This window comes from Schistocerca gregaria, chromosome X, assembly GCF_023897955.1.
Source record: "Schistocerca gregaria isolate iqSchGreg1 chromosome X, iqSchGreg1.2, whole genome shotgun sequence".
NCBI lineage: Eukaryota > Metazoa > Arthropoda > Insecta > Orthoptera > Acrididae > Schistocerca > Schistocerca gregaria.
In genome coordinates this window covers 565,060,488-565,087,628 of record NC_064931.1, presented here as the reverse complement: position 1 = coordinate 565,087,628, position 27,141 = coordinate 565,060,488, and positions in this window count along the sequence as shown.

Genomic DNA, 27,141 nt, shown 5'->3' with positions numbered 1-27,141 from the left:
CCTCCTTCACCCTGAGACAACAGGGCAGCTTTAAAGTAGCAGCAAATCCCTGGATCAACAGGAGTCCCATTTGTATCATAAAAACCATATTGCAAGAGCCCTGTAATTCAAGATCTGTATGCTGTATTTATTATTTGGTCGAGAAAATCATTTTTTGGTGTACAGGCTGAACATTTATAAAACCTTTAAATGCGAACATTTTAGGTTAGGCTTTACCGTGACTGTTATTGACATTAAATGAAACAACAAGTTTACTGTTACCAGTCACCGTTTTATTTATTTCCACGACGCGTTTCAATGGTTTAAACCTCCATCGTCGGATAGATTTACATTATTTAGTATGACATTTGTGTGTGGGTTGTGTTACGATTTTTTTGGAGGAACTTGTGGCACTGCCTAGTGGAGAAACAAGACACTATTTCACAACATGGTTTTGGATTTCTTCGGACAAAATATTAAAACTTGATATCTAATGGTAAACATAAAATAAGTAAAACAGAGTACCTCCAGTGGTCACAGGTTCCCATTCACTGTGGTAACACATCACATGTATACTGTCACATTTGTGAACAAATATGGCGTCTGGAATCTTCTGGGTGCAAGGTTCGTGTAGCAGAAGAGAAGATATAATCGCAAAGTACATAGAATATACATCGTAATAACATTATTACAGAATAATTATTCAAAGAATTTGGAGGTGTTCGTTTTGAGGTGTCGAATATATGTGTGTGTACTTCAAGTGACACATAAATACTATTTTGACAAGTTAAAACAGCTTAACATTCGCACTCGTTTATACGGTCCGGTGAAATGTTAAAATGTCTTAAATTTCATACATGTTAATAACAATCAGATGAAATGTTACAGACTGTAAGTACAATAATCATATTGGCTAAGCACAGCATGTAGCTGTAGGCAATATGTTTGGGAGGAAGGTATCAGTAGTTGATACGCATCAACAACATGTGTTGAGATTAACCTCAGGAAACATGTGTATTTAGATAAAACACTATAGTGTTGTCAATTTGCACAATCTATACTATGTATTAATGGTCACCACAGATAAACTGAGTCTCTGGCATTCATATGTAAGAGGTGCATACAATGCTTCTGTGAGATATCTCTGTGAGAATAGTGCAAATTTGAAGCAATTAGAGCAGTGTATAAATCCCTGTGTTTATCTAGTGCCGAAGTATAGAAGTGTTGATGCTATAAGCATAAAGCCTGTGAAGCTGAATTCACAGATTCTATAACTATGTATGTAGTTTCTCCTATAGGATTGAATGTTATACGTGCTGAATTGGAGGTATTTGGAATACAATTATTCGCAGAACATGATGAGTGCAAAAATTTGTGACTACATAAATAATGTATATACGTAAACAAACACAGAATATTTCTTCAAATTTATTCTTATTTTCCACTCTCTCCTATCATTCAAATGCTTTATCCTCGCTGGAGAGTTATCACGTAAACTATTGCTACTTATCAAGGGTCAGTAATCACAGAAATCATATTTCTACAAAAACAAGGATACTATATGAGCAGCTACCTAATGTCGGCTACTTCTCAGGGTCAGCCGACCACCTACGTCCCTTACACGTGAATAATCATAAATAGGAGACTCTTTACCATTTTTGGCAGATTAGAGAATACGAACAATTTTTTGTACAAAATCTTCATTAATTCTTACATATATATTTACACTCAGATAAAGTTCTTTTCTGTGTGTAGATATACATCTAGAAGTTAAAACGGACCTTGTAAAAAATATTTGTTTCCATATTCTTTACAATGGCAAAAATCCTAAAAGAGTCTCCTATTTACGATTACCTACGTATACTGGAAAGAGGGAGCTCGATGATCTTGAAGTGTAGCCAAAACTAGGAAGCTGAAAGTATAGTAAGGCCCGTTTCGTACCTATGTGAATCAGAGAATGTGGAGTTTGGAGAGGTCCAAAACACGCATATCGACATAGACAGGCTTTCTTGAAATGCACCGAAACCTAAGGCATCTCAACAGCGACTGGTACTTGATGGAACATAGTGGCTCGCTTAAAATTTGGTCTGGGAGTGCAGTCTCTTGTGCAATAACTACTAAATCGATGGTGAACTAAATGAATTTTCCAATGGTTTCTAACATTATCGCCGGCCCGAGCGGCCGTGCGGTTCTAGGCGCTACAGTCTGGAACCGAGCGACCGCTACGGTCGCAGGTTCGAATCCTGCCTCGGGCATGGATGTGAGTGATGTCATTAGGTTAACTAGGTTTAAGTAGTTCTACGTTCTAGGCGACTGATGACCTCAGAAGTTAAGTCGCATAGTGCTCAGAGCCATTTGAACCATTTTTTTCTAACATTATCGATGCTTTTGCCGAAAATATAATTATTCATTGATTTAAAAAGACATATTTTTAAAAGTCACATATCGTGAGAATCCTCTTTTCGGTATTTATATTAATATACTCCTTCAACAAGCGTGATTGTTCCCAAGGAGATATCACAGGTGACCTTAATCAGTTTCGTCCCTACTCTGAGACGCTGCTGGAGGTTTCTGTAGTGCATAACGTAACTCTGTTTATTTCTCGGCTCCGTTATCAGCTTGGGGATGGAGCCACTGGTTGAGATCAGGTGCTCTGGACACAATTGTAAGTCACTGAGCACAAATCTGCCTCCACGACAAACCCTTCACTAGAATTCGCAGCCACATCTTGGAATTCGTCATTTCTGGCTATTTACTCTTTGGAGAGCCTTTGGAATTCTCCATTCAGCAGAGATTGCTGCGTGGCATGCACGTAGAGGTTGTTTGCATCCAAGTAAAGGACGTTCCTCAAATCATCAGGTGGCTTGTACTCCTCAGTCTTTTGCAAGCTACTCGCCTTGCCGTACACATGTACACACTGACAAAGCCCCTCGAGAATTACGCGTTTGAAAGAGAGCAACATGTTAACATCAGTCCACAGTTAAATGCAGACACGTGTTCCTTTTAACACTGCGTCCCATAAAACACCTTGTGCGATGTGATAGAAGGCAGTATCCAGAGCGTATGTGTCCCTGCATACACTCCAGAATTAAAAAAAAAAAATATCTGCGAGCATATATACGGCAGTGTTCACGTATAAACTAGCATATTCCCCTACATTAGGGATGTTGAACTGCTACCAAATATTCAGCATATTCTCATACACCGCCTTTGGTATGGCAGTGCTTTCGAGTTTGAAGGTGAATGCTCTTACGTTGGGCATTGTGGTTTAGTGGAGTCTGTCCATAGAAAGCAGGTATTCGCAAGGAAAGACCCCTTCTTCATCACAAGCAGAAACTTGGTGTCATGGGGATATCCAGCTCTGGTGATATGCCTATTGTTGTGATGCATTGTCTCAGCAAGCTTTTGAAGGGAAGCATGCATGAAGAGTGATGAACTCAGGAAATGGAACATTATTCTTTTCGAAGTTTACTTGTAAAGTGAGATGTATTTTTCAGCATTGTCAGATATGACAGTGACCTTCTTATTTTTCTAACCAAAATCACCTAAGTGCTACTCAAGAAAGTGAACATTATATTCTCTCAAATAAAGGAAGAAGTCGCGCATGTGCCGTGCCAGCTGGTATTTTAAGTTGCATGCGCTGTGATCTTCAATGCAGAACTTTCTCGTCCAGTGGTAGTGATTTCTATATGAATTCCCACATCTCTATCCAACAGCAGCCCACATGTATGACAGTCAGCTTCCTGCCCGAGTAATGCATGATTCTCCTGCGAGTTAATAATGGCAAAAATCTATGTCTCCGGGTTATCTTTGACATATTATTCTAATTGATTGAGGTTAGTCATACAATTCTACAACTTGAAATTCTGCCACAATATGGTATGTGCCGTACTATGAAGGCAGCAGGAGAGGCAGTGGAGTCACGTTCAAAATGTGCCACAGGAGCTAGTAAGCAATCTAAGTCAGTGTATAGGACGAAGGGACCGTGCTTCTGGTGGTGGGCGTTGTTAAATTTTAAAAACTTCTTTGCCTTGGTATGCATTTCCAGGCAGTAGGTTCCTGCCTAGATCAGCCAATTAGATGCTTTTCTCGATACTTCCTCTTAGTACAAGAGTTGAGGCATCTATGGCAAAAGTACCCCTTAATTTTATGCAATTGGGAGGAAAGTAGGCAGGACTTGTCATTGATCTAGACTTACTGTTATTTCTTCCTCTTAGAGAACTACAACAAATCTTTGTCTTTAGGATGCTGATTGGCTACTTAGATACGTAGAGGGGACCGACTACCTCCTGCATTATATCTTTCTCTTTTTTATTCTGCACAGTGTGCTTCTTGTCATCTTCTTGCTTGCTTTCACCTACTGCCATGCCATCAATATGAACTTAATAATCTGGATTGTCCCTCGCAGATTTTGATAGGCCCAGGGTTTTGACAAGGAATGAGATACCCTTGAAGTTATAATGCTTGCAGATATCACATGTTTGGTATGTTCTCATACACTGAGGATGAAGATTACAATTTCTGTCGAAAGCCAGAAGCGACCATGCAATGCAAAATTCTTCCACCTGAGCAGTATTCTGGACGTTAATGCATGCTTTTAGCAGCATTGCCTTTTAGGAGAGGGGTGAAACTGGATTCCCCATGTACTGAATCGCAGACATGGGAGTATACACTAAGGAAGAATACAGGGCTGAGCACCTTACCATGCATTTGGTACACTTCGGAAAAATTTCCTACTGTGGCACTCTTGGTAAAAGTTATGAACCAATCTGCGATTGACTCTCTCCATCACATCATACCATTATGCTCCCACATGAGGACAATGCTCTTTTCTTTACCAGAATTACTACCTTCTTTCAGACGGGGTGCGACGGGGGTGGGGGGTGGAAGGTGGGGGGGGGGGGGGCGCTGTTTCATGAAATAGAAATGCATTGCACCGAATGACGAGATACCATGGGTCATTGATGACAAAGGAAAGCTTGCTTTCCAAAATGGTTTGACACACATTGAGGAAAGTGGCAGGATCTCAGTAGCCTGCATTAGAGTTGTTAATGTGAGCTTGTGAGATTCGATCTCCAAAAGTGACATTAAATGCAAAGCAGTCCAATGCGGTCTGCCTGGACCTGTGCTAGGTGTTGGAAGGCATCGTTCATAACCCCAGCTGGGGTGAGTGCACCACTGTTACATGATGGTATTGTTATTGAAAGCACAAACTGGTCACCATATGTGTACAGCGCAACTGCAAAGAAAGAAAAAATATTTAAAAAAAACAAGAAAAAGGAACGATAATGGTAAGTATGAGTCTAACTATTCTGAAAAAAACATATATATTTAGATGTCCATAATAATAATCTTTAATTGTATATACCTATAAAATTATCGGCATCCAAATCATTTCACTGTGATTTCATCACATTATCTTCGTTATTTACTGTTATATTGTCTGATACCTTATCAAGTTCTTCTTGTGGATCCACATTCGTCTCACACATTGCATATTTATTATTGAGTGTACCTGGAAACAAACAAACAAAATCTGATAAGCAATGCGTGCAAGTGTGGGTAAAAAAAGTTATTATTATTGTAGAAGAGAAAAAATAAAGTACATATATATCTCTCTTCGACGACCAGTTCCATCCTCATGATCCAATACTGAGGAGTGGTATTATAGATTATGACTGCCCTTTCAATCGTATCTTCACAGTTGCTGTATCAGTCCATTGTCCCATGCTCATTTTAATATCGAGTGCACTAAGTAACTAAATTTCTTAAGCAATATATGCAAGTGTTATAACTGTAGAACTGGCATATAATGAAGTTCTACTACTTAAATTTTGCACCTTGATGATCATTCGTCTCCCGCAAGCCATGGGTTATTTAGCTGGACATCCACAGCAACTGCCTCAAAACCACCCAGTTTAATCACATTGTTACCGAGGGCATCTAGAAGCAAACGACAATATCTCATAACTAATACATGCAAGTGTCTATGTCTGAAAATTACTGTTATTATTGTAAAAGAGAAAATAAAATATTACTACTTACTAACCAGCCTCTCGATGACTGGTGTCATTCCCAATTAGCTCATACTGGAGAGAGACGTTGGCTCAATAACTTCGATCTCGGATACGGATGGAATATGCATTCTGTCAATATTAATTGCAGTCTGCCTTGTGGAGTGCACAGTTACTGGACCAGGCTGCACTCTTTATCCATCCCCATCACAGAAATCTCATTTAAAATTTCTTCAAAAAACAGAAAAACTTTACACTATATCGGTTCTTATTCATAGACACACACAGAAAAAGGGAATGAAAAACAGTTCGCCTGATAAAGTTTCTGGAAGCCATCTGTCATCCTGTGGGGCACCAATGAGCTCCATCAAATCATCTAGTGTGCTATTATTCATTAGGGGTGACGGCACACTACCATTTGCAACAGGAAAATAAATTCTTCATGAGATTGCAGCTATATGCATGCAACGTTCACACTCTCAAACATGTAAAAAACTGGGACACACATCGAATGTGAATGATGTGGTTGAGGAGAAAATGAAAAAGAAAGTGTACTTACCCCATCAAGTGTGTACCTTAGTTCATATGTTAAATGACTGGAAATTATCTGTAGACAGAGAGCCCCACATGGAGAACTGGCAACAGGTTGCAGTAGTTATTTTCCTCATAGTATAGAAGAGGCATCTAAAATTTCTTCACCATCCCCGACGAACTGTATAGTCAGCATGTAGTAACTACCTACCTGAACAAAAACCTCTAAGACGTATGGAAGTAGAATAAATACTTAAGCGATTTTTTTTAAGATAATTTCATTTATGGTAACCCAACTAAAATTATTGGTACATTATCTGAAACTTACGTATGACTACGTCTGACTTCACCATACGTTTTTGTGAGCCTTCTGACAGACGGACAATAATACGTTTAGAGATTATGAATACACTCATTCTTAAAGATATCACATAATCGCGAAACTTTTTAACGACCTTTGACGAAACTATGCTGTCTGTGTAGTCGTAGCTTCAGAGCGGTGCCATCATACCTTCATATGTCATTCTGTCATCATCTCAGAGTTTTCCTTGATGAAATCACGTTAACCATGCTGTGGTTCTCCTAGTTCTGGCACAGTGTGCTGCAGCAAACGGTTTGGGCAAAGTAACAACTGTGGAAAACGTCGTTAATATGCGTCCAGTGCTGGTTAATGCAATGAATGCAACATTTTTAAATACAAATTGTCCACAGTCATAACAGAAGCCTTTTGTTTCTACAATTATGTTCACACTTTGAGGAGCCATTGTGGAATGCCTTCAATGAGAAGCAGCACTTCTACATTTATACGAGTCGCTTTGTGGTCCCTGTGAGAGGTGAGTCACTCATCACATGAACATGCAACAATAATTTGTATGTATCGATGCTTGGTGGGAATTTATCTCATGATTCAGATTTAATACAGATGTCTATGAATCCTGATTTAATACGAGCAGTCTGTCATGACTACTTGGCACTAGTTATTTAAACCACTGTGGGCTGAACATGTATCCAAATTCATCTCCATCATGATAAGAAGAGCGAAACCTCACAAACTTATCGTACAGTAGAACAATGTTGTTATTGTTGTAATTAAGCTGTAGATTATCATATGGCTAAAACACATAATTCAACTCCACTCTTCCATTCTTTAGATTACAATTGCTATGTACACTGGAATCATTTTCTACATTTACCCTCCTCTCTTTTTACAGTACCAGAATAATGAAACGAGGTGTTTCTAGCTGAACTGATGTATGAAATGCTCAAGTCAGCCAGATGTCGAAGGTAGAATTGGACACTCATGAGGTTCCCGTGAACGGAAACTTAATGGCAGTTGAACCAATTCAACACTAGAGTTCAATGCACATAGAAGTTTCAGATATTCCTCATCTGATACTGATACATGTGGCATTTTGACACCAACTTATCCCACACCATTTTATTCTCTCGTTGCTCTTCTTGATTGTACAAGTTATTATTAGTAGTACTTTGTAACAGAATTAGTTACTGTTTAGCGTTCATGATAATGCACCTGTTATTCTCAAAGACACCCACAAGCATTCTGAACTGGATACGCACGCTGAAGTGACCACTTGTCGGTCCATCTATAAACACTCCTGCATTTTGTAAAACTTTCAGCTCTGAAGTTGGTGCAGAGAGATACGTTCTGAGTGTCGATGTGATTCAGAAATTCTCGTGCAGTCTATCTCAACACCATTAAGTTTGTATCTTACTTCTTGAAACAGAAAGGCGAATGCGTTACACGTGAGTCACACACTTGCTGCAGGAGAGCTTCCATCCTTCTCAATGAATGTGCCTTCATAAGAACCTGTTACTCTGAATAGTAAAATCATCTTGACGTTGAATGAGAAGCCTTATCTAATCTTTACTACCATACATTACCGAAGCTAAAGGTTTGTGGGAGGAATAATCTCGACGATTGATTTGCTTGCCATATTGAACTGGACTTGTTATACTGATCTATGTCATTATGTGCTTTCAATTCTGTCGATGAAAGGAAATTGTAATTCTCACGTGTTATGAATTTCTCTTTCCATTGTCGAGTAATGTACTGATGGCTGTGTATGCTGATTTTAAGCTTTATACCCATATTGCTCCTGCTTTAGGTGAAGACATACTTTGATGTCTTCTCCTCGAAAACGGACTACATTCCTATTCTGGTTCACAATGTTCAGCTTGAGATGGTCTAATGTGTGAACAGTTATTGAGACATAAATCGGGCCGCTCTACACTTCTGTAAGTTTATATCCAGGTACAAATGTAGGGAAGAATCTGTGGATTGCAATTTTCAGGAGGCAGAAATGATCACAGAGGTATCAACCAAATTCCTGGAAGCATCGAAAATTGTAGAATATTTGACTGTTGGTGAAGTAATTGCACAATTCTTCAGGCTTGCGTAAATCCCTGTACAAGTCAAAGTAGCACATGTTACTCTAGTTTTTTAACATACGCAACACAATGCATGCCAGATTCTTTAGCAGCGTATAAAATGACAAGCCCACATTCCCTGGATTTCCATATCGTCTTTGGCAATGTATTCCACATTAACACTCCACAAAATCTTGGGCTTTTGAATTTCTTAACGAATTTAAGCATATCTGTATTTGTAAGCCATCTGTCTGGTATATAGTTAGAGGACTTTTTTTTAATAAACAGTTTAAGTGCTATATTGTACATAGTTCTCTACAGATATTGCTGGCCTCCATCATCCTCTTATGCCTTTTTAGCATTCTGTGCATCTTGTTCATTCTGTACTGTTCAGGCTATGGGATGCACCCCTGCTACTGATGAGACAACTGCGGATAGTCCTGCATGCACTGGATTTAGAATCGGGATAATTCCACAAGATGTCATAGGTGTTGTTAGAACGCTAGGCGTTTTAACACATCTTCTACTTCTTACTCCCTTCTGCGTCAAGACACTTTTGCCACTGACGACATTGATTTGGGGCAATTTTTTAAACATCCTACAGATTTCTTCTTCTGCTGCTTTTGTTTAAAACGAACTGTGTTCGTAGTTTGTCAGAAATTAATGCCAACACCCAATTTAGGGTTGACATGTATTGCTTTGTCAACTGTGAATTCCACAATACGTTGTGCTGTGTCTGTCTCCTTTCTTTGACGCATTTGCTTGGCTTTATCAGCTACAGTTCGATCAGTTGCATGAAGGTCTACCAAACCTTGATTTGCAGTATACGGTAAATCACGTTCCTTGCAGGCCTGATCAAGTAGATTAATCCCATTATAGCCACAAGCTAGACTTTTCTCCCGCTTCGTTCCAGGTCCACAGAATTTCTTCCCAGGGATACAATTCAGATGGTAACCTATTGCGAATACCATTGTCACCTCTGATGCACTACCTACCACTCATGTTTTGATAATGTACTGTCTGACGTTCTCACACCTTGTCATGCACTGAAGAGCCAAAGGAACTGGTACATTTGTTTCATATCGTGTAGGGCCCCCCGCGATCACGCAGGAAAACCGCCAAACGACGTCACGTGGACTCGACTAATATCTGAAGTAGTTCTGGAGGGAACTGACACCATGAATCCTGCAGGGCTGCCCATAAATTCGTAAGAGTAGGAGGTGGTGGAGATCTCTTCTGAACAGCCCCTGTTAGGCCTCCCTGATGTGCTTAATAATGTTCATGTCTGGGGAGTTTGGTTGTCAGCCGAAACGTTTAAACTCGGAAGAGTGTTCCAGGAGCCACTCTGTAGCTATTCTGGGCGAGTGGGGGGTCGCATTGTCCAGCTGGAATTGCTCAAGTCCGTCGGAATGCATAACGGACATGAATGGATGCTGGTGATCAGACAGGATGTCTACGTAGGTGTCACCTGTCAGAGTCGTATCTAGACATATCAGGGGTCCCATATAACTCCAACTGCACACGCCCCACACCATTACAGAGGCTTCACCAGCTTGAACGGTACCTTGCTGACATGCAGTATCAATGGATTCATGAGGTTGTCTCCATACCCAGACACGTCTATCCGCTCGATAAAATTTGAAACGATACTTGTCCGACCAAGGAACATGTTTCCAGTCATCAGCAGTCCAATATCGGTGTTGACTGGCTCAGGTGAGGCGTAATGCATTGTGTCGTGCTGGTATCAAGGGTACACGAGTGGGTTTTTGGCTCCGAAAGCCCATATTGATGATGTTTCGTTGAATGGTTCGCACTTGTTGATGGCCCAATATTGGAATCTGCAGTAATTTGCGGAAGGGTTGCACTTCTGTCCTGTTGAATGATTCTCTTCAGTCGTCGTGGGTTCGTTCTTGGAGGATCTTCTTCCGGGCCCAGCGATGTCGGACATTCCATGTTTCACTGGATTCCTGATATTTACGGCATAATCGTGAAATGGTCGTACGGGAAAATCTCCACTTCGTCGCTACTCCGGACATGCTGTGTCTCATCGCTCGTGGGCCGACTACAACACCACGTTGAAACTCGCTTAAATCTTGATAACCTGCCATTGTAGCAGCAGTAACCGATCTAACAACTACACCAGAAACTTGTTTTGTTTTAGAGGCGTTTCCGACCGCTGGGCCGTATTCTGACTGTTTACATATGAAGGGCTTATTTCAATAGTGGTACAAGTCCATTACCTCCACTTTTCTGTCTATAATGCTCTGAAATTAATGATCCAAACAAACAGAAAGATAGGTTCATCTCTAGCAAGAAGCTATATGCTTGAATATTTCTGGTATCTCAATTTCAGATTTTTCAGCGCTCATTTAACTTTAGGACTCTGTATCTCAAAATGAACAAAAAGGGGCTTGTACCACTATTGAAGCCCTTCATATCTCTTTGTTTCAATACGCATGCCTACACCAGTTTCTTTGGCACTTCGGTGTATATCAAATGTGAGCATTCACCCCACTGTTGTGTGATAATAGATAACCCAACCATTTCACTAAATCTTTGTTCCTTCAACCTCTTATGATGCATTCCATGTGCTCAGAGCTTTTCTGTAATTCTTCTTTGTAAAAACTCCCCGCAATTTCTTCATCTTCACTGTCCTCTGAGATGTAAATGCTTGGGTCTGTCCACTGCCCTCTGAAGAGCCAAAGGTATTGGTATATTTGTTTAATATCATGTAGGGCCCCCGCGAGCACGCAGGAAAGCCGCAAAACGACGTCGCGTGGACTCGACTAATATCTGAAGTAGTTCTGGAGGGAATTGACACCATGAATCCATCAGGGCTGCCCATAAATTCGTAAGAATACAAGGTGGTGGAGATCTCTTCTGAACAGCACCTTGCAATGCATCCCTGATATGCTCAATATTCTCTGCTGACCAGTTTCGTGGGCAAGATTTTTCAAACACATAATAGCCTACATTGAATTTGTGTTTGCATCTATCCACTATTTTAATCCGTCTGTATACTGTTTTTAAAAGCTCATATCTATAAAAACCTATAGGCTTCATTTTAATCATATGATGTTTACTTCGATTATACTCACCAATAATTTATGGGATAATTTTTATGAGACATGAAGATTAAATCAAATCCACATACTGTTTCTTTATCGTCCTGCCCAAACGTTCCACAATACTGTCTTTCATGTGGGATATTGTCGAGTATTGTTCCACTACCAACTTGAAATACCGATTGTAAAATTCGTCCCCATGGCCGGTTTGAAGGTTGTTATGCCTACCGTTCACCAAGGCTGCAGTAATTGCTCAAACACATATACAGCATCCTTCCCAGTCTCTGGTTTCACCGGTAGGCTCCAGGCACATTTAAAATAGACATCTATAACTATGAAAATATATTTGAAAACCCTATGCATTTGTGAATGTTGTCTCATATATATGAGATCAGCCTGCCACAAATAAAACAAACCTCGTATTGTCACACATCTACACGCGATTGTTTTGCGTACTGGCTTGTAGATGTCTCGGACCAATATATCCATACCTATTATTACTCAATAATTCCCAGAGCTCCAAAATGATGGATATAATTTCACTCGTGTGAGTTGCATACTCTAACAACTATATCACTGAGTGCCTCATAAAAACTATCCATCTTATCTTGATCTGTCCCTTCACAATGCGAATATATTGACACAATCCTAATTTTCTTGCTAGACACTGTCAAATCTATCCACATCAGTCGTTCGTTTACATACCTTACTGCAACTACGCTGGGTTCAATTTCTTTCCTGATGTAAAGCCCTACACCCCATTGTGCTAATCCTGCTTTGACTCCTGACAGGTAGACCTTGTATTCTCCCACTTACTCTTCTTTCTCACCGCTTACCCGAATGTCATTAACAGCTAAAACGTCCAGCCCCATCTTACTTGCAGCCTCTGCCAGCTCTACCTTCTTCCCAGAGTAGCCCCCATTGATATTAATAGCTCCCCATCTCATTACCATTTATTTGCCAAGTCGTATCTTAGGAGTCCCTGGTTTGTCAGTTAGAGGTGGGACTCCGTCACCTCCAAAGGTCCGAGGCATTTTGCTCTGATTGTTGCCAGAATCATATTTATAGTATCGGGGAAGCAGGTTGCTAGCCTTACTTGCACCGAGTCGCATTGAGTTTTACCCCTAACGGTTGAGGGACTAACCGGTGGATTTGGCAGTCTTTGCCGTATGAGCACAAAGGTGACCACGACTCAGAATATGTCCGAGATGCCCAGCCTTATTCCAAAGTAACTGGTATCCCGACTGTCGGGACCACTTACTTGGCCACTCATACATTGCCCGTGGTTCATGAACTAGGACATGACTACAGGAACCCACACCATGAACCACAATGACTTCACGCCCAAGGAAAAATGGAAAACATCATTAGTTAGGCATAGGCTATTTATTTTTGTCTACATTTCTATTAATCACATCGACAGTAATACTTCGGTGATGGCGTCTTCCAGCAGGGAGTGGTGATATGCACTTTGGCATCCTTGCGCTTAGAGAGTTGTCTCACAACAGGGCGAACTATTTATCGACTACTGTTAACATGTAATATTAGCGGAAGTGTATACAACTTTAATATATAAAGAAAAATAATAATTTACATATCCTCATTGCTTTTTTTGGGTGTACAAGATGAATATACTGGGCTCGAGAGCCAGTTCATAGCTATCACTAATGCAAAATTAATAAACTTACGATCCTTGTCACTAAACACGAATATTGCAGAGCAACGGTATTCATTGTTAACTCGTATGACTACAGTGAGTGTACATTGCAAGCTACGAACACTGGCTAAAATGGCTCTGAGCACTATGCGACTTGACTTCTGAGGTCATCAGTCGCCTACACCTTAGAACTAATTAAACCTAACTAACCTAAGGACATCACAAACATCCATGCCCCATGCACGATTCTAACCTGCGACCGGAGCGGTTGCTCGGCTCCAGACTGTAGCTACTAGAACCGCACGGCTACGAAGACAGATGCATATTACTGTACCTTGAATGCAGCCATTAACTCATTCTTAAAGAAGAGTGGTGACCAATGATTATAATATCAATCTCCATTTGAAAAGCTGCTGTCATTAGGACATAATCAATTTTCGTCGCCAAGACTTACCAGTGTACTAAAAAGGCCTCATACAAATCAGGATACTTAGAGGATCATCCATGAAAATCTGAATTCGTGCTCAATTTTGTTTTATATTGCTTCTCCCTCGTATGTGTTAAGAAATTACTTTCATTTTGTGTGTATGGTGTAAAAAAAGTTATATTTTAAGCATTTGCTTTAAGATTATATTTCTGTAATTATTATCACTCTTGAAACTTCCTGGCAGATTAAAACTGTGTGCCCGACCGAGACTCGAACTCGGGACCTTTGCCTTTCGCGGGCAAGTGCTCCACCATCTGAGCTACCGAAGCACGACTCACGCCCGGTACTCACAGCTTTACTTCTGCCAGTATCTCGTCTCCTACCTTCCAAACTTTACAGAAGCTCTTCTGCGAACCTTGCTGAACTAGCACTCCTGAAAGAAAGGATATAGCGGAGACATGGCTTAGCCACAGCCTGGGGGATGTTTCCAGAATGAGATTTTCACTCTGCAGAGGAGTGTGCGCTGATATGAAACTTCCTGGCAGATTAAAACTGTGTGCCCGACACAGTTTTAAACTGCCAGGAAGTTTCATATCATCGCACACTCCGCTGCAGAGTGAAAATCTCATTCTGGATTATCACTCTTAATAATGAGTTACTTGTTATTTTCAATTAACAAAATGCGTGTATGTGAAATGATTACTTACAAAACAAAAAAATTCATGAATGTGAAACGTAAGACAACAATTTAAAACATAAAAAAATGTAAGTAGGACCTAAAGTAAATAATTAAAATAGTAATGAGTGTTTAGATATTGTAAATAGTTACGATGAAAATACTCTGACAGCACACTGAGGCTGTTTATTTCCAAAAATGATCTTTCAGAAACCAGCTTTATTACACAGGGATGTGTGTAGCTTGAAAATTTCTTTAATTTATTTTGTAACGAAATGTTTCACTTTTCAATATTAATTGATGTTGGTGTTTTTTTTCAAAATTTCAAATTACAAGATTTGGCTATAAAGTTTTCAAAAACATTAATTACATATGAAGGGCTCATTTCAATAGTGGTACAAGTCCATTACCTCAACTTTTCTGTCTGATATGCTTCTGAAATTAATGATCCAAACAAACAGAAAGAAAGGTTCATCGCTAGCAAGAAGCCATATGCTTGAATATTTCTGGTATCTCAACTGCAGATTTTTAGCGCTCATTTAATTTTAGGACTCTGTATCTCAAAATGAACAAAAATGGACTTTTACCACTATTGAAATAAGCGCCTCTTATCAACTTTTATATGAAAAACATTTTAATGTATCTTTGCTTCGAAGGTATTACCTCTAAACTTAAAATACCAAATTACCTTTCGAGGTGTGTTTTATCCTTTAAAAGTGAAATTAGGTACAAACGAAAAAATATGTCTTGAACTACTTTGCTCCATTTACACATCTGCCAGGTTCCATCATGATCGTTTATTGACGCTTTGGAATGTGTCCTTGTTACTGGGATGAGGAAAACCGGCTGAAACCAGCCACCAGGCTGTCTGGCACACTGGTCATCGTTAATCCGCCGGGCGGATTTGTACAGGGTCCGACGCGTTTCCTCGTGCAGCTTAAGCGAGCACTTCTGTGCGTACTGCTATCCGTGCTGGTTTTGTTCGCTGTTCCGATTCATCTTTGCGTCAACAGATTGCTCAGTACCAGTCGGGCGATGCTTACAGTGGAACTGTGTATAGTAGGCACAAGTGGCTGGCGTCTGGCAGCAAGACTGTTTCTGAAGTAAAACATCTTTCATCTTCAGCCTTCGTCTGCATACGTCAGTGGAATTCGCAAAAATGTCGGTAAGACAGGCTGTGGCGTCGTTTGCAGACAGCAAAGTGCGCGGCTTGCGGCCGCGTCTGTTGGTTGTCTTCACCCGTACAGTTTACTTGTTACCCTTCTGTGCGGGCAGTTAACACCGGCCTGCTTGTCGTGTGCTGCGTTTCCCTGTAACTACGTCAGGCCCCCACACGAGAAAGCTGAAAACGTTTTTAGAAACATCGAGTGCACAAATGTTTCTGTATACGCAATACGAAACATAGTCCGTGACCCCATCGCTTCCTCCAGCACGTAAGCACCCGTCTTCAGTTTGAAATGCGGTCGTGAACCCTGTGTGCCACATAAATCAACTAGAGATCTCAGCAGCCTGGCATTTCTGCACTTCTGCAGTAGTATAAACTTACGTCATTAAGCTATTTCCAATGGACTGTCTTCTCGGCTAGGAATTCTGCGGTTCACTATGCTGGGTTCTGGCTCTCTGAATCCTGATGGATTCTGTGTAGTATCAAACAGACAACTCTTTCATTTCCCATGGGGTAATATAAGTAAACGCCTTGCAAGATCATAGCCTTTACATCTACAATTCGTTTCTAGTGAATTGTAATTGTATCACAAAGTTCAATTTCTCATTTATCACTGATGTATATCTGAAAAACATTAAGAAAAAACAGTAAACAAATTTTAGCATATGACGTTGACATATTCTTAAGATTGAATGAGGAATGCTTGACGAAATAAATTATTAAACCTAGTGCGTACTCGCTTTATCGTAATTAGATCGAATACATTGTCTGACAAAAAAGTGAAAGACTCAGAAGATATGGATGGATGTTAATGCAACTACATACACGTACACACTATCGGCGGGTATGTAAATGATTAGAATTGTAGTTCCCTGTGATAGGTGATGCTTTAGTGTTGCTCGTGTATAGTGTTGTTACCAGGCCTGGTAGGATATATAAAAGGTGCGAACAGCTTGACAGTGTTTGCCTCTTTGCGGATCTCCAGTTGGCCGGCAGGTCAAATCGTGCAATGTCCGGATTTATTGGCATTCAGACGTAAGACTGGCCCAATGTAAGACTGTCCTGCATGGGAGAGTGAGGGTAGGGATACTTGTCGCCATGGGAAGATCGCTGTATTGTGCATCAACCACATCTTAACCCTTTCACATCTGATCCTGTCATCCGAAAACAAGAAATGGTCTCCCTGCAGCATTCTATGTTGTCCCGCACCATTGGTCGGAGACCAGCAGCAGCTGGGGTAGGGAATTAAACACAAACGACTGCGTTTGGAATGGTGCCGTGATCAGGAAGCATGGACTACTGATGATTGGCGTCGTATTGTGTACAAGAATGAATCGTTGTTCTATACTACCCCAGATGACCATTGTGGGTGAAGGCTACCTTGGGATTCTTCCCATTCATTCCATGGCAATGCGGTGTTACTCCTGGTGCCAAGATGCGGGGTGCCATCGGGTATTACTTCAGGTCACGGCTGGTAGTGATTGATGGTACTGTGATGGCACAACGGTACATCACGGACATCCTGCGTCCTGATACATACCTCTCATGTGACAGTACCATTATACCATTTTAGAACAGTTCAATGCTTGTCCATACATGTCTTGTGTCTGTAAGAAATTTCTGCGTTATTTTGAGCTGCACCCATGGCCAGCAAGATCCCTAAATCTCTGCAAGACAGAACATGTGTTGAACCAGCTGGTCATCAACTCGTCCAGTGCCATTATCCAGGATATCTAGGACCCGTTAAAGCAGTCGTGAACCAGCCTGCCTCAGCAAAGGCTACAGTAGCTTTATGATACCATTCCCAACCGAATCAGTGCATGCATCCAGGTCATAGTGTGTGCAACGTCATACTGATAAGTGGGCTCATACTATCGATTTCTCTGCAAATATTACTCTAATTTGTAATCACCGAAAGAACATCTCATATCTTACCAACCAGAAAATTTTCATTTCGTTTCCTCCTCTCCTTCTGAGTGCTTAATTTTTTTTCGGCACTCAGCGTAATTTATAGCAATGATAAACATCATCAGTTGATTTTTAATTTATAAAAGATAATAACTTTTTGTTTCATTGGGCATCAAAAGAAATATATTCGAAAGAATTAAAATGGAGTATAATGTTAATAAATAATGACAACGCTTGTTGTTCAATTTAAAACTTCTATTAAGTTTTGCATGTGCTAAACCAAGGCCCTAACTGGGGTGAGAGTGGAGCGATGACTAAATTGGGAAAATAAAGGTCAGTTGTGTTGCTTTCACGCACTTAGTTGCTTTTACTGCTATGCGTTGCACAACTTTGTGCTGCTATGAGTTGTAGTACAGTAGCCACGTGCTTATGGAAACTGGACGGTGGGTGACATGGAGGAATTCCTCGAGGCGGAAATCACTGCTGGAACATCGGCAACGCTTCTCTCAAGTGTAATATTCTTTTTTCGGCGTTTTGGAATAAAGGTGTCATGTCACGCTCCATCTATCTTATGGAAGGCGCTCTCCAGGAGGAGTGACTGAATAAGACTTTCTTTAATGAATTATCGAGTGCTTGTGCAAAGGTAACATTCATTTGTATGATGCCATTTTAGAGCCCTCTTCTACGTTTATGTTGCTGATTCGTAATTTTTCCCCTAAAGCGCTCTGATAATCATTTCGTACGTGTAGAAGCTATGGTCCCGTTTACCGTCAACCTGAAGACGAACTCATTGCGACCATTATGCATGTCAAGATTTTCTCTCTGTCTGTAAACAAAGCACAGAGCACAAAAAGAATTCAAAGTAAACCGAGTTAAACCTTTTCTATATCACGACCGCAACATCTTCACAAATTATAATTCAGTTCCAGATGCGTTCTGTTGCTTAACTTCTCGATTATGATGGGACAAGTGTTCCAGAACTGAGCTAACTTCGCGTTTAGACAAGTTTCCTTCCCGTCATGATTTTACGACGAAGATATATTAGCAGAAGAAGAGCAGAAACACATCTGACTGACGTATTATCGGGTAGCTGTTACTCGGTTGATAAACTGAGCACTCCATCACTGAAATTCACAGAGAACGCCAGCTTTCACATATATATTAAAGTAGTCATTTCCTAGATTTATTTGGAGTCCCTCGTAAAAAAAAAAAAAAAAAAAAATCAGTTGTATCAGAATTTGCAAGTCTTTAACGGAGAGAATTTGTTCGGAAATTTATTTCCAGACGTTGTAGCGAAACACATGTTACAGGTCATTTCTTCTATTTACTAGCATTTCCATTTATAATATCCGCCTCTATATAAATCGATATGTCCGTCTCCATCGCTGAGTGGTCAGCGTGGCGGAATGCCATGGGAGGGACCATAGTTCGATTCCAAGCCGGGCCAGAGACTTTCTCCGCTTGAGGATATGGTGTTATGGTGTCTTCATCGTCATTTCATCCTCATCGACATACAAGTCACCGAAGTGGCATCAACTAAAAAGGACTTGCACCGGGTGACGTGTCTACCTAACGGGTAGCCCTGGCTACACACACATTTCTTTTCAGTTACAAGTCGGTATCGATGGGATGGAAGTCCTTTTTATTCACGTCAAGCATTTACTTTCTTCATCAAACGATTATCATACAAGTTCAGCCTATGCGCTCTTCCTCCAGTTTGTCACCAGTGCATGTATGCTGAAGTAAGGATAAATCATATTTTCATTGGGAGTTTCAATGACGCTTGCTGGCAACTGAATTGAGAACAGTGACATATAACAGATGTAAAAAAAAAAGGAATGTTAGACAAGCAGCGACAAAAAAGCTTTTGTTCGAAGGCTGTACCGTCCACAAACGATATGCCAATCACGCAAAATCGTGGTGATCATAGAGGCAATCATCCCACCAACGCTGCAGGTTGATGATACCCGCTTTGAAAACTACCGTGTCCTGCTGCGCAAAGAAGAGCATGATTGCCTGCTGCACATTCTCGTCCGATAGGAATCGTCGGCCCTTAAAGACCTTTTTTAAGGGACTAAAGGCTTGATAATCGCATGGGGTGGTATCAGGACTATAGGGCGTGTGCTCAAGTGTCTCCCACTCCAGCTGGTGTAATGGACGAGGCTGGACTCCCAGATCGTCCAGCCCCTTGTATAGAATCACGACTAGCGTGGAACTCGACGCACCAGTCCTGGATATTTCGTTTGAAAAGTATGCTACTGCTTGCCATTCCCTTCCTTCCTCCTGAGATGTTTAAATTTTCCCACCTCGGCATTGAAAATATTTTGAGTGAAATGCCCAGTCGATGCGCTGTTGTTTTCAAGTCAGTTCTACCAACATTGAGAGTTGTTTAGTTTTCGGGGTTTTGTAAACTTCCTGGATTCGTCTCGTCGCTGTGCAGCCTATGAAAAGGATTGCGGAAGACTCCCAAATAAATTCCAAAGTACAGTGCAGTTTTAACACCAATATATTTCCAGGACTCTGGTGTCCGAGCCTGGTGAACTGTACCGATTACATCACATGTACCCACAGCTGACATCAAACGACACATAGTTCACAACAATCAACAAACGAGTGAGCCTGCAATACATTTGCTCGCAACCCTAGCCAAAAAACGAGTGCCCCAAGGCGCCTGCGTGACCTCTATTTATACTTTTGTTAACAATTACCTACAATGAAAATTACAATTTTATGTAAAATCACAATTAAAAGTTAAACCGAATATGAGACACACATTGCTAAAAATTCACAATCTCAGTGTTGAACAAGGTGAACCTATTTTCAACTTAGTTACGAGTTAATATAACATTTTCTGAGTAATTATGTTACAGGTAACAATTACATTTCTAAATTTCTTTATAACAAATCAACTAGTGCCTGAATTTTAGTGCTAACATATATGGAGGATTCAATTAACATGCATTATTTATATGTTCTATTTAATTTGCTGTAGTAATTTTACACTGCTAGGTTTACTGGTACATCCTTACCATGTGCTACATTTCTTTCGATTAGTTACAGTATTAATTTCACATTTATATTATGTTTCTCACATAAGAACAATGTTAATCAGCAAAGCATCGTTTTCGACTTATATGTATACTGAAATAGTGGTTATTTTTGGACGTAATTTGGAAACAGGTCACTTTACAATTGGACAATTAGAACTGGTGTTTATCTTTAATGCTCTCCGAGGGGCTCTGATAGGTAGCAATGAGATAGAGTAATATTTCTCTCTCTAATTCATTGAGGCGGCAAATGTGTATTTCCTTTATATCTTTTAAACAGCATTTAAAATAGCATGCTATCATTGTATTACGCACTCATCAGCAACCGACCCAGAGACGTGGCGCAGTGGTTAGCAAATTGGACTCACATTCAGGACGACGACGGTTCAAACCCACATCTGGCCACCCAGATTTAGGTTTTCCGTGGCTTTCCCAAATCGTTTCAGGCAAATGCCGAGATCATTCCTTTGAGAGGGCACGGTCGACTTCCTTCCCAATCCGATGGGACCGACGGCCTTGCTGTTTGGTTCCCATCCCCCAAATCAATCAACCGGAAACTGAATTACACTTATTGCATGTAGCAACCCTTTCATTTTGATGACAGAAGCAACTCTCCATGGTGTAGTCTCCGCGAGACAACAGGAGACAACAGCAATGGAGTTAGTTGACCTGAGAAAACACGCAAGCAGCCATATGTCCTTGAAGTGTTCTTCAAACCCTACTGATAGTATTTGTGAGCCGTGAGATGGTAGATTTTCTGCAGGATAATGATAATGAACAAATGAATCTACACGATCTCAGATGATTCCTGTATAATACAACTGCGAGAGTCGATGGAAGGTGTATCAGAGGTTACATTTAATCCATTGTGAACAATCGCCAAACAGGAATTTGCTGGCAAGCTGGATTCTTTGCCTAATTTGGCTTCAGGTGCACTCGTACCCTGCTATCGTTGAGTACCAATGTGTACTGAAACTCATCATTCCAGGAGACCTTTTCCCGCAGCTCAAGCGTTCAATGCCCTTTGTCGTACTCCCATGCTAGTACCAGTATTCTACGACACGCTTTCAACAGATGTGCCCTCTAGAGAGGAGATGATTCTGGGCAATACGAGGGTGTTAATGTCCTGTTAGTTTCACTATCTTGCGACAGCTAGCAGCAGCAGAGAAGTGTTCCAAAGTAGTGTTTGGTATCGAGCAGAGTTAGAAGCTGAAATTTATCATGAAATTTCCCACTGGTGAACAAATTGCACAAACTGAAAGCCACCAACGTTTGATAAAAGCGTATGGAGGCTATACAGTAGATTCGAACAACTTGATGCGGTGGGTATTTCGTTTCAGAAACGACTGGACTCGCGCTGGTCAATACTGCTAGGCTGTCATCCCCATGAAAAACAACACCCATATTAATACACCCGTAATTATCGACGGATTACAACCAAGGAATTGTGTACACAACTGTATGTCGACTGTAGTGCTCTGTACAATATATTATACAATTTTGATGTCGCAAAGTGTGTGCAAGATGGGTCCCGCAGTTGCTTAAAAAAAAAAAAAACAGCGAACTGAAATTTCACGGGAACTACTGTACTAATACCTGTATCAAGCTAATAATTTTCTGAAAACTATCATCACCAGAGATGATATGTGGTGTCACCACTACGAACCGGAATCCGAAAGACAGGATATAGACTGGCGACATGTGATTTCAACAACAAAATGGTTGAAATGGCTCTGAGCACTATGGGACTTAACATCTATGGTCATCAGTCCCCTAGAACTTAGAACTACTTAAACCTAACTAACCTAAGGACATCACACAACACCCAGCCATCACGAGGCAGAGAAAATCCCTGACCCCGCCGGTAATCGAACCCGGGAACCTGGACGTGGAATTCAACAACAGAACCATCTGGAAACAAAGTGATGTTCACTGTCTTCTGAATTAGGCAGGGTGCTTTTCTTTTAGATATCTTAAAGCGCAAAGCAACTATCAATTCACAACGCTACAAGACGACACTCACTAGGCTCCATGGCCGAATTTTCAGCCAGGCCAGAGAAGACAACAAAGTTCTAATTGCAACACGAGAAGGCCAGGCCAACAACAGTTCTGTGACCATGGTGTTAGTAGCAAAATTTTACTGTCCTGTGATACCACATCTACCATGCAGCCCTGATTTAGCACTCGGAATTCAATTACGTAGCCCACATTTATTTGACTCAGCTGCTGTCGTCAGAACAACGGGAGAAGACTAAAGATGCTATTCCCCTTGGCTATTGACAGAGGCATTCAAACATTTTTTAGGGATGCTAAGATAGTTTCTGTTTATCGCGAGAACAATCATTGAGGAATGTGTACCACTCTATCCCTCGCATTCACTGCCCGTACCACTCCATCCCTCGCATTAACTGTCCATCTCCGTAGGTGAATGGTCAACACGTCTGACTGCCACGCGGGGGATTTTTCCTGGATGGGAGGACTCCTACGTGGTGAACTCAGCCTCGAGAGGCCAACTGAGAATTTACTCCACCGATCAGTACCAATTCCAAGGCCAAGAAATCCTTCACGAAGCGGGAGAGCGGTGTGCTCACAGTGTTCCCTCCATACCGGACCGGATGACCCCATTAGCAGAAGACTACACGGCGGTCGGTCAGGCCAGGTTACCGAGCATTACCATACTCGTATTCAGAGTCACTGTGAATAATTATCGTACACAACTGAAGTAAAACATAATGAATATCTGTGCTATGTATAACACTTTCTTGTATTTTGTGCGTGTTTCTCCATGCACTTTTACCCTCAGACTGTGTAGGCATACCTTCGTGTCAGGCCGTCTGCAACCTTTTTTATCGAACAATAGCCATTTGGAGCCCATAAAAGACAACGCTTCCTCTTAAAGGCGTGCTCTAGATAACTAATGGCAGGCGAGAAAGGTACTTCTCAGTTGTTTTACGTTTTCGACCACGAACCAAATGTGTGACCACGATGCAGTTGGTGTCGCCCAGTTGAGTTTATCTCGTGTTCCATACTATTACGGTTTCCACATACCGTATTATTTACCTAGAATTACTGCCTATCAATAAACTTACACAATGTTTCAGATTTGTCAGCTCTTTCTGCATAGGGCCAATTACGCTGGTATCGGTTGTAGCTCTCCAGCACTGAAATGAAGTAGTTGTCTATTAGCTGCTATAATCCGCTTTAGTCGAGGTCGACCCTCGTCATCAACACGCTGTTGCTCATGGCAGCTGACTTTAGCGACTGTGGTTTTCCCCGAATCCAGATGCCGACGGTTGTCAGCTCATTCAGTGCATTCAGTTCATGACCTGTGATGAGGCAAGTGCTCTACCAACTGAGCTACCGAAGCACGACTCACGTCCGGTACACACAGATTTACTTCTGCCCGCGAAAGGCAAAGGTCCCGAGTTCGAGTCTCGGTCGGGCACACAGTTTTAATCTGCCAGGAAGTTTCATATCAGCGCACACTCCGCTGCAGAGTGAAAATCTCATTCTGGAAACATCCCCCAGGCTGTGGCTAAGCCATGTCTCCGCAATATCCTTTCTTTCAGGAGTGCTAGTTCTGCAAGTTTCGCAGAAGAGCTTCTGTAAAGTTTGGAAGGTAGGAGACGGATACTGGCAGAAGTAAAGCTGTGAGTACCGGATGTGAGTAGTGCTTCGGTAGCTCAGTTGGTAGAGCACTTGCCGGCGAAAGGCAAAGGTCCCGAGTTCGAGTCTCGGTCGGGCATACAGTTTTAATCTGCCAGGAAGTTTCATATTATTTTGTTACCACAACAAAGTATATATAGTCACATCGTCAAGTATTCGCGCCAAGTGCATGAAGGAAGTCGGTGTGCCGTCGTTTGTCGGACTTGGCGCGACACTTTGTAGGAGTAAGTGAGCTGACGTGTGGCGCGGAGCTGTGGAAGCGGCAGCGCCCAACGTAATAACTGTGGCTGCTGGCCGGCCGGCCGCGACACGTGTAACGGCCTTCCGAACTGGTTGCGCCGCTGCGCGCCTCCGCCTTCGCTGGACCGCAACACTACAGCACTGCCGGCGTCCGTCCGCCTTCCGCCTACGCAACAGCTGATCCCATTAACACTTCCGCTTCAGTGTCCACTGCTGTGTTCCTTGTTCACGGAGTCCTACACCTGACGAGTAAGTAAAGACACTGATATAGTCTACCAGTTTCCATATTAACCTCAGCTCCTCACCAATGTAAAAATTATTAAGGCAAATAATTTACTCTTCATTCTGGAAATGTGGTAAAGTTCGCAATGCACGTGTGCCACAATGAGTTACGAAGACCACAGAAAGCCGACAGCTAGAAATTTGCTTCTTCTGAAGAAGGAAGCACAAACAGCGTTGGAGTATGGTACTGTAGCTAAGTTGTCAGTGCGTCTGACTGCTTAACTTATTGCCGGCCGGGGTGGCCGAGCGGTTCTCGGCGCCACAGTCTGGAACCGCGCGACCGCTACGGTCGCAGGTTCGAATCCTGCCTCGGGCATGGATGTGTGTGATGTCCTTAGGTTAGTTATGTTTAAGTAGTTCTAAGTTCTACAGGACCGATGACCTCATAAGTTAAGTCCCATAGTGCTCAGAGCCATTTGAACAATGTTTTTGCTAAACGCATTAAAATGGTTCAAATGGCTCTGAGCACTATGGGACTTAACATCTGAGGTCATCAGTCCCCTAGAACTTACAACTACTTAAACCTAACTAACCTAAGGACATCACACACATCCATGCCCGAGGCAGGATTCGAACCTGCGACCGTGGCAGTCACGCGGTTCCGGAATGTAGCGCCTAGAACCGCTCGGCCACCGTGGCCGGCTAGACGCATTAACCGGGTGCAATTCCTGGTACTGCTAGGGATTTTTCTTTGGCGGGAGGACAAGAACGGGATGCACTGAGTCTCGTGATACCAACTGAGGAGCTACTTCAAAGAGAAGTAGCGGGTGCGAGGTCTGAGAAGCTGACCACTGGAGAAGATTAGTATGCTAACCCCATATCGCATCCGAATGACGCCATTGACAAAGAATAGTTCTGAATATCTTGGCGGGGCCAGTAAACGGAGCTTCAGCTGACCATCCTATGAGAGCTGTTAGTTACGTAAGAAGGGTTTTCCAGTCGTGAGTTCAGAGCTGTTTTCAGCGAGAGAGGCTCTCGTTCCGAAAAAAGGAAAAAAAACCGGATAGTTTTAGAGTAGGTATATGTACATGTTCGGGTGAGCAACTTAAGAAAGTCCAGGCGATGTGTCTTGCCGAAAACATCCTCATCCGATTCATTTTTCTGCACAAGATTCCATAATGACTATTATGTTACCGAAATGTAATGCGACGGCCACTACTGGGATTGTCTGATTGAATTGAGTGCAGACGGTGAGAGTTTAAGGACAAATTTCCTGAAATATTTTAGTCCAATGCCATTTCTTTAAATCTCTGTACAATGTCTGTTGAAGTACATATACAGATGTGTAAACAACTGTAGTGTAAAGTCTCGTACTATGAGAATCAAATCCCGATTCGAAAAAAAAAAATATTGCTCAGGGAACGTGCAAATGTTTCCAGTCTCATGTAAAATTTATCACACAAAAGTTTAATCACAGAGATAGCATTTATTAATATGACATTAGGCTAGAGGCAGTCAGCCTCAGTATCAAAAATTCGAAGGAAAATAACAAAAAGCTACCGACTGATATGGCTGATCTGATACCTTCTTCCACCTAACAATCTTGCGTTACCTGACAAGCCAGACAGATAGTGGATAGTCATGGAAATGGGTTCCAGTGTGTTGGCTATCAATAGTCAGATGAAAAAGATCAAATATTTTTGATGTAACAGAAATGAAGAGAGACGGAAGGAATGCCTGCACAGATTTCACAAAATGAGCTGATTCCCAGCGGCCTACAATTACAGTTCATGCAAGTGACTATTTACGCGTTCCATTTTTCGCATGTAGCAGAAAATCAGTTTCTGGTGTATATTTATGTAAATAAGATTGACTGTCGTTTTCAAATATAACTAGTGGAGAATGTTGTACCTAGAGGGTAGAGTATCTAGAAACACATATGTTTTTTGTCAGCACCTCAGTCTACTGACTGATATTAGAATCACATGAAAGAATGTACACGAAAGATCGCCATAACAAGTTTCTACCTTTTTTTACAGTTTTTGTTGTTGCTAGGCATGAAGTTGTATTTTGTGCCGCATTTTCAAATATTTTTTTTACTATCGCCTTAAATGCTGTGTAGCATTTTAAAGCTATTTTAACATATTGTTACTTCT